We start from the raw sequence: 6,000 nt of genomic DNA on the forward strand, positions 1-6,000 counted from the left end.
CACATTCTTCTGATCAGCACTTGGGACATTCTCCAGGGTAGACCATACATTAGGCCACAAAACAAGTCTCAACATTTTTTTTTTTTTAGACACAGTCTCGCTCTGTCATCCAGGCAGGAGTGCAGTGCTGTGATCATAGCTCACTGCAGCCTTGAACTCCTGAGCTCAAATGATCCCCTCTTCAGCCTCCCAAGTAACAAGCACTATAGGTGCACACCACAATGCCTAGCTAATTTTCAACTTTTTGTAGAGACAATGTCTCACTATGTTGCCCAGTCTGGTCTCAAACTCTTGGCCTCAAACAATCCTCCCACTTAAGGATCCTCAGATTCCAAAATACTAGGATTACAGGCGTGAGCCACCAAGCCTGGCCTCAACAAATTTTTTAAAAATTAAGGCTGGGCGCAGTGGCTCATGCCTGTAATCCCAGCACTTTGGGACACCAAGGCGGGCGGATCACAAGATCAGGAGTTCGAGACCGTCCAGGCTAACACAGTGAAAGCCCGTCTCTACTAAAAATACAAAAAATTAGCTGGGCGTGGTGGTGGGCACTTGTAGTCCCAGCTACTCGGGAGGCTGAGGCAAGAGAATGGCGTGAACCCAGGAGGGTGAGCTTGCAGTGAGCCGAGATCATGCCACTGCACTCCAGCCTAGGCGATAGAGTGAGACTCCGTCTCAAAAAAAAAAAAAAAATTGAAATCACATCTAGCATCTTCTCAGACAACAATGGAATAAAACTAGAAATCAATAATGAGGAACTTTAGAAACTACAAATACATGGAAATTAACATATTCCTGAATGATGGTCAATGAAGAAATTAAGAAGGAAATAAAAACATTTCTTCAAGTAAAAAATATTGGAAACACACATCTCAAAACCTATGGGATACAACAAAAGTATTGCCATGAGGGAAATTTGTAACAATAAATAACTAGAGTCAAAAAGCAGAAAGACTTCAAATAACCTAATGAGACACCTCAAGGAAAGAAAAAACAAACCCCGAATTAGTAAAAAGAAGACATAATAAAGATCAGAGCAGAATAAAACAAAATAGAGACAAAATCTACAAGGAAACAATGACAGGGAAAGTTATTGTTGTTGTTTTTTAAGATAAAGAAAATCAATAAACCAGTAGCTAGACTAACCAACAATAAAAAGAGGAAGACCCAAATAAATAAAATTAGAAATGAAAAAGGAAACATTACAACTGATTCCACAAAAATGCAAAGGTTCATTAGAGACTCTTATGAACAATCATACACTAACAAAGTGGAAAACCTAGAGGAAATGAATAAATTCCTAGCTGCATTTTATATAACAAGATTGAATCATAAAGAAACACAGGCTGTTCTAGACATGGTGGCTCCACTAGGTGGTATGTTCTCTTGGCAGCCACCAGGGCCCCCACTACCCACATTGGAGCTCCGGGGCCAGGCTTCACTTCTTCAGGCAGCACCAGATACTCTGAGACCTTCTAACAGTACCTGGTGAATGAGTGGGAGTCATCTTTCGAGGCTTGCTTTGCTTCTCTGGTGAGTCAGGACTATGTCAATGGCACTGACCAGGAAAACATTCAAACTGCTATTGATCAGTATGTCTAGGAGTTTCTGGATATTGCAACAGAGGCAGAATGTTTTCCTACAAAAAACGATTGCAATTATTTGTCCACACACCAGAGCAAGTTACCAAAGAGGATGTCTCAGAACTAAGGAATGAATTACAACAGAAACACACACTGGTCCAGAAGCACTTGACAAAGCTGAGGCATTGGCAACAGGTGCTGAAGGGCATCAAATGTGCAGCACAGAACACCAGGCAGCAGCCCTCAGGGCTCCTCCACGTACCTCAAGCAGGCATCTGCCAACATCCCTGCACCTCAGAAGCTGACTTGAGCACAAAGGCCAAGGCCGTCAGCCCGAGATTGGGCTGGTGTCTGAGGCAACCCTGTGCAGTTTGCCACAAATCCCTTCTTGTGAACTTGGCATTTTGAACGAAGGAGTTAGTTTTATGCTCCCCCCTAAATTTTTTTCACTATTTTTATAAGCTGTTAATGTCTTGAGTACTTTATAAAATGCCCAGAGCTTGAGTAAACCAAATACATTCTTTTTCTCTTTAGCACAGTTAAGACTGTTAGTGTGATGACACTTACAGATTCTATGTTTTTATTTTTGTATGACTTTTCATCTTTTTGTGTGTGTTTCCTATTATTTGATCTGAGGGAAAGAGAATCAGGGGATGAGGATTTTGGCTGTAGGCCTTTTATGATAATTACCCTTCAGTGGTAGTATAGAAAAATATGTAAATTTGCTGTGTTTCAAGGCTTCAGAATACCTCAAAAGAGGAATCTAATGCAACAATGTTTGTACTGCTTCCAAAGCTCTTAGAATGGGGATTTTTTGTGTGAATAGCTCAGAACAGGATTAAGGTTTCCTGGGTTAGGGTAGTCACATTACAGTAGGATCCTTAGGTCCATGCTGACTTTTATTCAGGGTAAGGTTATATTTTGTGTGGTGTTTGTTTACTTTTTTTTTAATAGGGAGGGACATAGTAGGATCAGTGATATGCTAAATTTTGTCATGTTCTGCAGTAATGAATCCATTTAAGTAATGGGGCAGACCCTGTTCTCAGTAACATGGCAGTTGGGGCATAGGTGAAGTATGAGAGGCTAAAGCTTGCTCTGATTATCTCTTTGTTTTCAGTTTTGTTTGCTTATATTGTTTTTTTTTTTTACATTTTGGGAAGGGAGAGATTTTCCATTGAGGAAGATTTTTGCTGTGGATTTGATTCCAAGGGACTGGTGTCTCAGAGTGGAGGTGGGCTTGCGGTGTGATCCTTGGCTACTTAACCTCCACCAAGAGCATGTGGTGCCTCTGCCTTTAGGAAGATATTTTGTTCTCTCGTTCGTTCCTCAGATACTCTTTTGAATTGCTGTTAAGAAATACTCACAAGCATTGTTTCCTGCTCTTGTTGCGTGAGGTTTTCCAGTGTTTTATGCAGTCTTTTATTAGATTACATATTTTTACTCAGAACAAATGCTTCACTGTCATCTGAGCAGGGAGTACTCCCTGTGGCTCAAAACACTGTGGCTCAGTGTTTTGGCTCACTTTGTTTTCTCCAGCCTTGAAAGTCCCTCCCACAAACATTGACATCCATTCATATCTTGATCTGACCTAGATGCCACCTGGTCCCTAAAGCCTCCCAGCACCCTTTCTGCTGCATCCCTAGGGCACAGGACTTTTATCTCTTCTATTGCCCTTGTTAGGTTCTCCCTTTTGGGTTAGTCATTTGTATCTGTCTCCCTGCCCATCACTAATTGTACACCCATAAAAATTAGACATTATTCCACTTGAATATACCAGGACCATATGTTATTTATCCTTATAAATGATACCTATTACTCTGTTTTGTTTGTGTATATACAGTATCTCACACTTGAACCTGTGATTAATCACCTGACACCAATGAATCCCCTCTGTTAGAAAGTACAGTTCAAACAAAGCTTTTAAAATCCACATCATATGACCTCAAGGTTTTTAGCCTAGTCATCTAATGGTGATTCAAAACTCTGATTAGCAGCTTTAGATTTCTTGATTAAAGACCTAAATAAACTAAGCTTTAGGCTTTTTTTTTTTTTTTTTTTTGAGACAGAGTCTCACTCTGTCACCCAGGCTGGAGTGCAGTGGTGTGGTCTCAGCTCACTGCAATCTCCGCCCCTCCAGGTTTGAGCAATTCTCTGCCTCAGCCTCCAGAGTAGTTGGGATTACAGGCGCATGCCACCACGCCCAGCTAATTTTTTGTATTTTTAGTAGAGATGGGGTTTCACCATTTTGGCCAGGCTGGACTTGAACTCCTGACCTCGTGATCCACCTGCCTCGGCCTCCCAAAGTGCTGGGATTACAGGTGTGAGCCACCATGCCCGGCTTTTTTTTTTTTTTTTTTTTTTTTTGTGACAGAGTCTCACACTGTTGCCCGGGCTGGAGTGCAATGGTGCCATCTCGGCTCACTGCAATCTCCGCCTCCCAGGTTTAAGCAATTCTGCCTCAGCCTCCCGAGTAGCTGGGATTACAGGCTCCCACCACCATGCCCAGCTAATTTTTTCTGTATTTTTTAGTAGAGATGGGGTTTCACTGTGTTGGCCAGGCTGGTCTCGAACTCCTGACCTCGTAATCTGCCCATCTCGGCCTCCCAAAGTGTTGGGATTACAGGCCTGAGCCACCGCACCTGGCCAGTTTTAGGCATTCTTTAAAAGGGGTTCTTAGTGAAAAGATTGGAAACTATTCTATTTAGTGCTCAGTGAAAATATTTTGAATTAATGTATATACCAGTTATTGCCATTTCCCTACTTAATTCAGAAGTTTTTTTAAATAAATAGCAATTTTTCAGTCTTGAAAAAAAAAAAGGAATACAAAACCTGAACAGACTAATAATAAGTAATGAGACTGAATCCATAATAAAAAGTCTCCCAACAGTGAAAAATCTAGGACCAGATGGCATTGCTGCTACATTCAACTTATAAAGAACAACTAACATTAATTCTCAAATTATTCCAAAAACATGAAGAGGCAGGAATTCTTTCAAACTTGATCTATGAGACCAGCATTACTCTGATACTAAGGAAACAATGCAAAAAAAGTCCCTAATGAACATACAGTAAAAATCTTCAAGAGTACTAGCAAACTGAACCTAGCAACACATCAAAAAGATAATATACCATGATTAATGGAATCTACCTCAGGGATGCAAAGGAGGTTGAACATATGCAAATCAATAAATGTGATATATCACATCAACAGATTGAAAGACAAAAACTATGATCGTCTCAATAGATGCAGGAAAAGCATTTTATGTAAGTTAACATCCCGTCCTGATAAAAACTGTCAACAAATTAGGCATAGAAAAAACATACCTCAACATAATATAAGCCACATATTACAAACCCACAGCTAACATCATAATGAATAGGGGAAAGCTGAAAGCCTTTCCTCCAAGAACTGAAACATGAATCAAATGCCTACTTTCACCTCTCTTATTAACATAGTAGTGGAAGTCTTAGAATCAGGCAAGATAAAGAAATAGGCATCCAAATTGGAAAACAGAAAGGCAAATTATCCCTCTTTACAGACAAGATGATCTTAAATATAGAAAATTCTAAAGACTTCACCAAAAAACTTAGAACAAACAAATTCAGTAAAGTTGCAGGAGACAAAAATCAACATATAAAATCAGTAGCATTTCTATACACTAATAATGAACTAGTTGAAAAATCGAAAAAGCAATCCCAACTATAGTAGCTACAAAAAAGTTAAATACCTAGGAAAAAATTTAACAAAGAGATAAAAGGCCTAGGCAATGAAAACCAAAAAATACTGATGAAAAAAATTGATGAGGACACAAATGGAAAGGCATGCCACGCTTAAGGAGCAAAAGAATTAATGTTAAGATGACCATACTACCCAGAGCAATCTACAAATTTAATGCAATCCTTATCAAACTACCAATGACATTCTTCACAAAAATAGAAAAAACACTCCTAAAGTTTGTAAGGAACCACAAAAAATCTCAAAATAGCCAAAGCAATGTAAGCATAAAGAACAAAGTGGGAGGCATCCTTTCTATATATACTAGACCAATGAAGAGAATAAATAGCACAGAAAAACATTCATGTATTTACAGCCAACTGATTTTTAACAAAGTCACCAAGAATATACATTGGGAAAAGGACACTGTCAAATGGTACTAGGAAAACTGGACAGCCATATGCAGAAGAATAAAACTATACCCCTATCTTTTACCATATGCAAAAAAATCTGCTAAAAACAGATTAAAGACTTAGTGTAGGACCTGAAATCATAAAACTGCTAGAAGCAAACATAGGGAAAATGCTTCAGGAATTGGTCTAGGCTAAGATTTTGTGACGGAGACCTCAAAATCACAGGCAACAAAACCAAAAATTGACAAATGGGACTATATGAAACTAGAAAGCTTCTGCCTAGCAAGTT

The 6,000-nt window shown here is 39.3% G+C and overlaps 1 pseudogene; it reads left to right on the forward strand.

Annotated features, from left to right (window-relative positions):
- Nucleotides 1–874: 874 nt before the first annotated feature.
- Nucleotides 875–3,578, forward strand: LOC115837967 (annotated as a pseudogene).
- Nucleotides 3,579–6,000: the final 2,422 nt, after the last annotated feature.

This window comes from Nomascus leucogenys, chromosome 13, assembly GCF_006542625.1.
Source record: "Nomascus leucogenys isolate Asia chromosome 13, Asia_NLE_v1, whole genome shotgun sequence".
Taxonomy (NCBI): Eukaryota; Metazoa; Chordata; class Mammalia; order Primates; family Hylobatidae; genus Nomascus; species Nomascus leucogenys.